Genomic DNA, 11,151 nt, shown 5'->3' on the forward strand with positions numbered 1-11,151 from the left:
GTCATCTCACGCCTGGTGGAAGYGCCCGTCACAGCGGCATCAGGAGCACGTCCTGAACCTGAACGTGCCCCGTGGAACCAGAGGCTAAAGGCATCCGTTGCTTTTGGATTGGCCCAGACAGAGCCCACGATGAGAAGGAGTCACTGTGCTCCAGCTGCTGGGGCTCAGACCCTGTCACCACCAGCTTGTTAGACTCACCTGCAGGTAGTTTTTGCAGCCAGGCTTGACAGAAAGTTCCCCAAAGTACTCAAAACATTCAGGGGTGCATGCTCCAAGGAAGCCACAGGCACTTTTGCAAGTCTTCCCCCCAGCACTGTGGCTTTGCAGACCCCACAACAACCCAGTCGCCCCGGGGACTCAGCTATTTTTGCACTGCCCAGCTTAGCAGAGCATCTGTCCTGACCGTGCCGGGGGAGCATTTCTGGTGCCACGGTGCAGCACCTGCTCCAGACACGCAGCTTTGTTTCTCCCAAACCCAGGGGAGCAGGAGCAGCTCGCCASGGTCTGCTCCCGGCAGGCTGAACCAGACCGGTCCTGCTTGGAGGCTGTTGCTTCATCTCCAGCTGGCTAATTCTCGCTGCCTCTTCTATTCTCGCTTTTGGAGAGGGAAGGGGAGAACAAAACAGCCCTCGGGGTGAAGTTACCTTGTTAATTAACAAGGCTGAGAGCTCCGCAGACACTGTGCAGAAGAAGAGGGGGAAAAATAAGGAAAACTGGGCAAAGCCAGAAAGGATTGGATTCAACTGTCGTGCCAATTAACCTAGATGCGCGCGCTCCCTTGGGATGAATGGCTCGTTGTTACGTAATTGCTCGGGCCCAAYTCCTGGCTGCGAGAAATTAAAACCAGACCCTTAACAAGGCAACTGGGTGCAGAGACAGGATGGGGGAAGCTGCCGGAGGAAGCCACATGCATTGCAAAACCGAGCAGGGAGCTGGCCTTGCAGTAGCCTGAGCCATGCAGGGTGGTCTCAAGCGTGAGCTTAGAGGACCTTGCCAAAGCCTGCAGCACCCAGATCATCTCATTTGTACCATCCCAGGCCCAAAGCACAGCCGGGCTGGTAGTTTGGAAAGGCTCTGAGACATTGTCAGCAAGCTCCAAAAATTTCRGGTGGCCCTTCTTGGCTACAGAAGGGAAGAGGGAGGAAAAGAAGGAACCAAGAGGCTCCCCAGGCTGCAGCCCAACCCCAAAGCTTGGCACCTACCGCCRCGGTGGCTTCTTGGGCAACCACCACCGCTGGCACACGAGCCCACGCAGAGGGGAAGACTCGCAGGCACATCCCACAGTCTCACCAGGGCAATCCCCAGGGAGCATTTAAGCACCTGCGTTAACGCAGTCCAGCTGCAAAACCATCTCATCCCAGCCAGGGATCTAAGCAAGACACCAGGAGCCGTTCTCAGTCAGGGACTGAATGCTCTGGGAGCTCTTTGTCTGGAGAAGTAAAAAAGATCAAATTTAAGCACTATTTGAGCCTGTCCTCCACGCTCTGCTTTTGGCAGAGGATCCGTCTGCCCAGAGAGGAGGAAAAAATGCCATTGTTGTGGACTTCTAAATCTAGACCCTGGGGRAAAAAAAGAGCCCTAATCCTAATAAATCAGCATGAGAAAGCTAGCTGAGCTGGCTTTCCTATTTCTAGGCTTGATGAGCCCGTATGCGGTGGGAAACTAAAGCGCAGGGTTTGGGGAAGGGCTTGAGAGCGGACGAACRTGTTTTTCCGCTGCCGCTCCGACGGGAAGGCATCTCCTCGCCCATCCCGCCCGCTCTCCTTTCGCTCTTTTTCCTGCCGGCAGATTGCCCGCGAAGCGCGTCGCGGGGATGCTGAAAGCGCCGGATACCCGAAACGCAGCCGTTTGGGCTCCCCGCTCTCYGTGTCTGGATTTCCTCCTTTCTTGGGCTCGTTCCCGGCAGCTCCTGGCGGTTTCGCGCCGGGAACGCCGCGTCCTGCCCCGCGCCGGCAGACCCCCGCTTCCCGGGGGAACGCCCGGCTCCAGCGGAGGGGAGCGCGAGCAACAGCACGCGTGCACGCAACGTTTCCTGCGTGGTTTGAATTATCTCTGACTTTTGACCCAAGATTAAATCTAGCRTGTAACTGGCAGTTATATATCGAGCCGCGTGAGCCGGCTAACGGCAGGAACCCCGTGTTCCCCGAGGAGGCTCGGCCCGCCGCGGGCCGCTCGCCCTCTCTGCAGCGCCCTGTGCGTTTTGCATCATCCTTTTAATTCAATACTTATAAAGCAATTTTTTTCGGGGGAGGTCTCAACCAGCATCTCAAAGCCAGAACAAAACAAACCACGTAATGCCGCGAGCAGAAGACCCGAGGGGGGCTGGTTTCCCGCGAAGGTTTGCTGCGCCGTCGGGCCGCTCTGTGAGTTCTCCGGTGTCTAGTAGAGGGCTGCGCTCGCGCCCCGGCCGTTCTCCCAGYGGGAACGCGTCTCCTCGCCTTCGGCAGGCCTTCTGAAGCGTATGGAAAAGTCCTTTGGACTTCTACCTCTGCGTACAACACAACGTGGCTGAAAATGAGCACTGAGCTCAGAAAATGTTGGAGGGGGGTGCCRGGCGGGTGACCGAGACTGCAGGTGACAGTTGTACGAGGCCGTTAGCAGCAGCAGCGATCGGATACAATTCCCCCGAGTACAACACTGCACCTCGCCGGGGGTGTTTCCCAGAGCCGGGGGGCTGCGCAGCCCCAGCGCCTCGGAGCCTTTTCCCCTCTCTGCGCCCGGACGGGGGGTTTCTTCCCGCGGGTCTCCCCGAGCCCGGGCGAGCCGCGGCGCCAGCCAGAGCTGGCGGGAAGGGTCGCACGGAAACGCGGGGTGCCGCGGCCCTGGGGAGATGCTCCGACCTGGAGCTGGTTCGAACTCGGCCCCGGCGGGTACCGGCGCTGGAGGGGGGGCTGGCAGAGACGGGCTCGGCGGGCGCCCGTGCCCCTCGCACGCCCGTTTTACGCCTCGGGACGGCTCCCCGGCCGGACTCTGCTGCAAACCTCCCGCTTTTCCGGCCGTAGCGTCTCTCCCGCCCGCCGCGCGGGGATCGCGGTATGCGGTGTGACGAGCTGAGCTGTCCCGCCGAGCGCCCCGCGGCCCCAGGGCAGCTTTTGCGTTCCGGCCGCCTCCCGCCGCCAGCGCACCGACACTCGTTTTGACCTTTCGAATCCCAAGGATGTTCCGTCCTCGCTCGCCAAGTACAGCTTGGCTCCCCCGGGGGCAGATTGCACTGTATATACAGCGACTGCAAATACAGATCTTGCAGAAGGAAAGCGTGTGCGTGCACGTGTTTGCACGTGTGCGCGCACGTGTTTGCGCGTGTGCGCACGGGAGCGGTGGCGGCGGGGGCCAGCGCGGAGCTGAGAGACGGCAACGCGGGCAACGCGGTGGCGCCCAGCCCGGCGGAGCCACGAGCACCCCCTCTCCCGACGGGCGCTCCCGGCGCATCCGCGGTCCCGCGCGTCCGCGGCGGAAGCAGCAGCCGCGGGCCGGCAGCCGCCCGCTCTGAGCCCAGCGCCGGCTCCGCGTGTTTCCCAGCCGCTGGCTAATTACGACTTTTGTTTTGCAAGAACATCAAGAACTGCAATTAGGAGGCAACACACACAAAGCAAGCAGCAGCGCCCGGCAGCTCCTGGGGACCGTGCCTTCGCTCGCCGCCCTCCGAAAGCCGCCTCTTGGCAGCGGCAGAGGCTGCTCCGGTACAAACTGTACCCCGGCCCCAAAAGCTCGGAGGGGGAGCGAGAGCTGATATGAAAGGCAGAGCTTTTAAATTCCCAAAGGCATTAATTACGGCCGGTGACAGAACAAGTTAATAGCGCTAAATTAGCACCTTCCCCTTTCGAGCGGGGCGCCGCAGGGACGGACGCCGCCCTCCCCGCTCCGGGAAGTTCTCCGGCTCGGCCCCCAGCATTCGCCTTCGCCCGCGGGGACGCCGTCCCCCGCCGCCCGGGTAGCGGCGGCAGYGCTCAGAAAAGTGGAAACTCTTGCTGCGCCTGCCCCGCGCCACGGCRTCGGCGCAAACCGCACCGCTTGCAGCAGCAGCACCCCGTCTGAGTACGCGCGCGGCTCGTTGCACCAAACAGCTGCGATGCCGTGCTATAAAAGCAATTTCTTCCCGGCTCGGTTTCCAAAAGGAAGGAGGCTTTCCGTCTGCTCACCTGCATGCTCCCCTCCCTGCAAAAATCCCAGTTTAAATCATTTCTAAATTTGATAGAGAGAGGAAAAGAAGTATCTCAGAGATACTCATCCCCCAGGTTTCGGCACAGCCACCGGCTGTGCAGAACAGGTTCAGGCGGAGGTCTCCACCAGGAGAAGGCTGGTGGGGAACGCGCACGTGGGTTCCTTGGGACGAGGTTWGCTCTGCGTGCACACATCTGCACTCACACAGGTGTGTTTGCATGCGTGTGCATGCAGGTGCTTGTGAGCCTACGTGCACGCACGTACCCGCAGGGCCAGCGCTGCGCCCGCTTTGCAGACGTGGCTCCTGTGCGGTTTGCCTGYGTTTCATCAGCCCGCTGGAAATCCCGCGTTTGCAACCCTTCCCCCCCAGGCTGCCTCTTGGAAGCAGCCCCCAGCCCAACAGCCGCTGCGGAGGGAGCTGGGCTGGCAGCAAGGATGCGGCTATGATGCCGGGGCCAGAAACGTGGCAACACCGGGAGAGCGTGCTCAGCACGAAGCAGCCCCGGCTGCAGGCACGCTGGTGCCGCTGTCAGCATGGGGAAATTGCAGCCTCCGTTCTCCTTCCATGCACAGCACGYGGCAGGGACTGCAGGGCGCTGCCAGCACCCCTCTCCCGGTCCCCAGCCCCGCACCAGCACACCGGCTCCATGCCGGTGGGCGCTCGGTGCTGTGGCTCTGCTTCGGGTGGCTGGAGCCAGCTTGATTCAGCTTTTCCTGGCCCAGAGAAGCTGCCTTCTGCCCCAAAATAGCAACGCAGATGATGCTCTTGGCAGCTGAGGATGACGATGCAAAATTATCCAGCAGGAGCAATTAGAGTTACGGCAATTATCTTTGCACTTCCCGAGAGAGGCTGGAGCAGGCCAGCTCGCTTCTGTAATTCCTCCGTGTGGGGAGGCAAAATCGCCACCAGGCTGGCTGGGAGCTGCAGTTACCATGCAAGRAAAGCAGAGGTTTCAATCAGAAAAGCCTCCTGCGGTGCCGGGAGGGTCCTTTTTTTCGTGGGAGACTTGGCAAGGACAGGGATGGGTTTATGTGAAAGCCCAGCGTCAGCCTCTCATGACACTTGTTTGCATTTGGATTAATGGTGAAACCGGCTGAGCAGTGCTGGGTTTAGACAATCCAAATCCTGCTCTGATGCTCCGGCTCGGAGYGGGAGCTGCAGAGACAGCGGCCTCGGGGAGCCCGAGAGCCTGCTGCAGGAAAACGGGCCGTTTGCTATCRAAGTTTATCCTAGGCGAGCGCCCACCTGCGTCCTGGCGTTGTGCTCTAAGGGCCAGGGAACTTCCTAGGAAGGTTTGAGCCACTCAGGCAGCAAAGCCTCTGCAATGAGCTTTACTTATTAGCAGCTAAATATTAAACACTGCAAGCAGAGTCCAGCGAAGCTTCTCCGTYGCTGATCCTCCTGGTGCCTTGATTTGCAAGTGAAACGTGTCTCCAACCGCGTCGGCGCTGGCCTGAAACTCACTGCTCTGGCATATGAAACTATATTCTTCAAGGATGCCCAACTCATTTTGCAAAACCCATGTAAAACTTGTCTTTTTTCAGTAATWAGGCTGATTATAACAAAATCACATTTGCAGTGGAAGCAAAGGATGGGCTAAAATCTTATTTGATGTCTTTACGGCTGTGCCAAAACAAAGTCCAAACAAAGGCCATTTCCTCTGCCCCCGCGTTAGGCAACCAAAGAGCAACATTTGGATTTGCTCAGACACGTTCAGGTAATGGCTCTCCCTGCCGCGCTCGCAGGGAACCTGGCAAACACATCAACAAAGCCTGACCCACTTTAGCAGAACAGGAACCGCATCAAGAAAGGGAGAACGGTTTTCAACGAAGTCCGTAATGCCGCCCCATCCGCGGGGCCCTGCCGCTTAGCTCCGGAGGTGTCATCTCAGCAGGTCCGTASGCCGAGCGCAGCAAGCGCCGAAACCCGCGCGGTGCCCGCGCGCCGGGCAGCCCGGCTCCGGGACCCACGTGCCCGGGGCCGCACGCGCTCGGGGCGCGCAGCTCCGCGCCGCCTGCTCCGTGGCCGTCCCAGCGCCCGTGGCGAGCGCCGCCGCGGCGTCGGCCGAGCCATCCCCGCGCTGGCCGGGCGCCGAGCTCTGCGGCAGGCTCTTACGGCGTCGCTTCACGGCCCCCGTTGCAAGACGAGAGCTGCAAATACCTCTGCTTCACGTGTTTTGCAGCTAGAGGCAAATATTTGCAAACAACGGCAGTGGCATTGCTGAGTCAAGCCTGCAGCGGGCGCAAGCCAGGCTGTCAGGTGGACRCGTCTCCTTTTGCTTCCCAAACAAGTCATCTCACTTCCACAGGAGCCAGGCGGGGGTCCCGACCCGGCCAAATTCTGGGGTAAACTGAGGCAGGGCAGKACGGTGGCTGGCCACGGGCCTCGGAGCCGGCTGGCCCCGGGGGCTCCGGCTGCCACCGTCACGCGTTTTCCCAGCACCGCGTTTCTGCGCAGCCGACCTTGCGCAAGAAGCCCAGGCGCTGCTGGTTGGACACCGCCTCGGGGCTGCGCCTGCCGCCCGGCCGGCCCCGGGGCCCCGCGATGGCATYGGCGACCGTCACGAGATGGCCGGACACTCCCCGCGGCCTTGACTCGTCCCCGCTCGGTCCCCGGCCTCCTGCCGCCCCGCGGTGCCGGCCTTCACCGCCAGGCCGACAGCCCGCTGCTCCGGCAGCCAGCCCGGAGCCGCGAGGAGCTTGGCCAAACCTCTTAAGTCACCTCTTTTCCAGGCTCTTCTCCAGCGCCTGGCTCTCTCCAGCTAAAAAATTGCTTCGATGAATGCAGATTTTACCGCCTGACACCCCCTGAGCTAAGCAGTAGCCCGCAAGCYGCCTGCACTAGCCCAAAGCACGGGCAACACGAAGCGGGGCCCCCTGTGCCCGGCTGGCTGGAAGACGCAGCCTCTTTGGAGAGCTTGGGAAGGGCCMCGTCTCCCTGCCCGATCCCAAGCAGCTCCCTCGCAGCGGGAGCGCCACGGAGGGCGGGAGCAGCCAGGGCGGCGGGGAAARGTGGCGTCTCCCAGCTCGGCCCCCTGCCTGGGGCCGAGCGCAGCCCGGCGGCCCTGCTCCTGCCTCCGCGCCCCGGGCTGCGTTTGCGAGCCTCGGAGCCCGCGGCTGCATTCCCGTCTGGTCAAAATTAGGGGGATGATCTGGACCAGGCATCTGGGCGGTTGCAGGATCACCGCCACGACCTAGAGAAAGCGGCCAGCCCTTCCGCGCTGCTGACCACAGCCCTGGGCAGGTTTCCCAGAGGCCGGCACGAGCTGTAACTTTTTGTTCCTGTCACCYTGTGCCAGTGGCCACAACCCTGACGGCACCTTCCCGACTTCGCAACGCAGCCCTCCGCACTGGCAGTTTCTGAATCGCCGAGACTCATCCCAGCGCAGCAGCTTAACAAAGCCTTAAACAGAAAACTGAGGCAGACAATGCGGTGCTGGGGCRGGAGGAAGAGATAAAGTTCAACTCGGTGATATTGGCTTTTACTACATGGCTAACAGAGCTGACGATAACGGCACAGCGAACTCCAGACGGCCCGGCAGCGAGAAGYGGAGCCCGGCGAAGTGCCAGGCCATCACAGGCCATCAACATATGTCAAGTCCTTGTAACAAAACCTTGGTGAGGTGCACAGAGTCACCCGACATTGAATTAAGCAGCTGATGGTAACTCCAAAAGAAGTCACCTCTGGAAAAAGGGAAGGGGTGCAATTTGTATAGAAATGACAGAAMGAATAATAATATTGATATTGCAAAGGAAACTGCAACAACAAAAGAGGCTCCAGATAAGGTTTATTTGACCAGCTGGTTTTCGGGAAAATAGGCTAATCAAATATTTGGGCAAGAAACGAGCACAGGCGATGGTTTAAGATGTGGAAAATCAGATGGTTTGTAGACATTTTCACATTTTATGAACCAATGCCTGGCAAGTGAGTTATACAAAGAGGCACAATCAAACTCGTACAGAGGAAAAATAGGACAAACACTTGCATTTCACCTTTATTGCCAGACCGAGGGGGAAATGATCCTTCTCATCCAACACTAAGTATCTTTCTCTCTGCTCTAGCCGCCTAGCTAGAACAAGTTTTCATAGGTCGCTTGTTCAAACCTTTCTGCCGAGGATCTAAAAGCAAGYGAAAAACCCCACACTGGAAATGAGGGAGTCCAGCTCCCACCACAGACCAATGCCAGCTCCTCGAGGGCAGGACAGCGGGATGGTCAGATCGYGATGGAGGGCCCGCTGGGATTTCAGTGCTGTGGACAGTAAAGCCCACGTTTCTGGTGATGTTTATCTATTGGGAACTGCATTASAAGGATGTAACCTGGATTACCAAATAGTCACCCCATGGGGAGAAGGGTCTCACCATTTTGGAGCTCCACAAGGAGAGGATCAGGGCATACCAGGATGCCTCCATGTCCAAGGTCAAAACCTGTCTCCATGCCTAAAAATCTGTGTCCTCCTYATCTCCCAGACCCATCAGCTGGGCCTTATTGCTCCTCGCCGTCCTCACCAGGGACGTGCACCCATCGGTCACAGCATAGACAAGAGGCCTTGCACAGGTTGATGCTCAAATGATGCCAACATAGTCTCATTCAGCCAATTCACCAATATTTTCAGGGATGGAGGAGCCAGTGCAACCACCTTCCTACTGCAAAACCACTTCACTCTCCCCCTTGCTTGCCACAACACGACAAGAGCCCAAGGATGGAGATCAGTCACGCAAGGAAGGTGGAGGAGCTGTATGGGGCCAGGTTCCCACGAGAAAGAGAAGGCAAGAGGTGGGGACAGGGGCTAAAGCCAACGAGATAAAGCTGAGTGCTGCCGCCACTGTGAGAACACACAAACAAAAACTGGAACTGAACGCCACAAGGAAATGCTAATTGACAGCGCTTTAGTTCCAGCTGAACGTGCCTCCATCTCGTCAGCTGCTCTAATGACYGCCTGACTCACCACCAAATGCAGAGGGCCAGCAGCATCGCAATTAGCCACACTCCTCCATGAGTCAGGGGGAAGAGTTAAAACCAGCACAGCACGGAGGAAGGAGACCCCCCACRGAGCCTCCATCAAATCTCACTTTAATAGCTCATAAACCAATTGGCAGAAATGAACCTCTGTGCCCAGCACAACAAAAAGAACGCAGCATCCTGTACCTCCTGCTTAGCTCTTGCTCTGTCAGAGCCAAAGACCGTAAAACCCAGCACCCTTCCCGCAGGGATCTGCTCCACAGGGCCTGGRCCCTCAGCTTCCTGCTAGTCCTTTGCTCATTCCAGCATCCATGCCCAAACCGGGAGCTATTCCTGACAGTGGGAACAAAGTGAGCAATTGCATCTGCTATATTTAGAGCAAACAGTCAATACTCTACGTGTATAAATGATTACCAGCACTTTGATTTGGTACATAAATAGCTTGTTTGCTTTTAGAAATAAATTGGTTTAAAAAAGAAAACTGCTTTCCTAGTCATCCTCAGCCCATAATTGATGAGCACGAAGGCCTGTTTCAAATGAAAAACGAAATTATGCATTTCCCCTAAGCCAATCCAGGAAGGAAAACTCATGATTGCGGCTGCTGTTATTAGAGCTGTAATTCTTCATGTTGATATAGCGGTATAAAAGCAGTTGCAGCAGCTTGCTGAGGCAAACTCCACGTCCCTCTGATGCATCATCCCAGATCTCCTGGGTTCAAAACCCACGCGCCATCTCAAACCACCTCTTTCACCCATGTCAGTCACACGAGACCAGTTTCTTCTCCCTCTCACGACCCTGACACAAAGCTTCTGCCTGCAGCTCAGATTCCTTAATTTAAGCCCATTTAAATCAAACCAAAAAGAAAGCCTAAGCGAGTTTGCTCATTGAGAYATGGCCACTGCCCCACAGACTAAACTTTAACTCAGTCTTTAAGAAGCRAGGGTTTGCAGGGGTGTAGGCATCAGGCTCTCAAACATTCAAGCTTTCTTTCCCTCCAAATGATGTAACCTGTGCCTCCTCTGCAGGTCACAAAGTCCAGTAGCATCTAAGTATCATTAAGGCATTCCAAGACCGCTCCCAGCCACTCAACCACCTCAGCAGGTGCCCAGTTAAATAAAGGTCAAGGCAGGGATACCAGCTAATGAAAAACAATGCAAACAGCTAAGATCAGCGCAAAAAGCTATCTAGACACAGCCAAAGCCTGCTGTCCCGAAGAGCACAGCAGTTAGCGATTCCAGGAAGAATGATGCATTTTTTGTTGTAAGAATCAACATAGAAGAGGGGGGTGCACACAGGGATTTAGGAAATCAGACTGCTCTAAGGGGCTAGGAGCTGCCACTGGAAGCAGCACAGTGCTGTTCCAGGAACCCCTCCCGCTCTGTGCCCCTGGGTCACGGGACCCCATCCTGTGTCCTTCCTCCAGCCTGCGCAGAGCTCGGTCCTGTGCTGGGCAACGCGCTCACCGGCGGGCAGAAAACAGCTCAGCTCCAGCCTTCRCTGGCCAGGGCGCCCTGCAGCCAGGGCTAGAGCTGGGCTTGAGGCCTCGGCCCCAGGTCCCAGCCCCGGGTCCCAGGTCCCGGCCTCAAGTTCAGGCCTCGGCCCCAGGTGCCAGGCCCCGGCCCCAGGCCTCGGCCCCACATCCCAGCCTCAAGTTCAGGCCTTGACCCCAGGCCCCAGGCCCCGGCCCCAAGTTCAGGCCTCGGCCCCAGGCGCCAGGCCCCGGCTCCAAGTCCGGGCCTCAGCCCCAAGTCCGGGCCTTGGCCCCAGGCCCCAGGCCTCGGCCCCACATCCCAGCCTCAAGTTCAGGCCTTGACCCCAGGCCCCAGGCCCCGGCCCCAAGTTCAGGCCTCGGCCCCAGGCCCCAGGCCCCGGCCCCGGCCCCGGCCCCGGGTCCCGGCCCCAAGTTCAGGCCTCGGCCCCGGCCGCAGGTCGAGGCCTGGCCCCGGCCGGGGGTTCAAGCCTCGGCGCCGTCCCGCGCATGCGCGGCGGGGGCGGCGGGGTTCCGCGCGCCCCGCTCCGTGACGTCATC

The sequence above is a fragment of the Rhea americana genome, unplaced genomic scaffold (assembly GCF_003343005.1).
Source record: "Rhea americana isolate MKP2758 unplaced genomic scaffold, rheAme1 scaffold_297, whole genome shotgun sequence".
Classification (NCBI taxonomy): Eukaryota; Metazoa; Chordata; class Aves; order Rheiformes; family Rheidae; genus Rhea; species Rhea americana.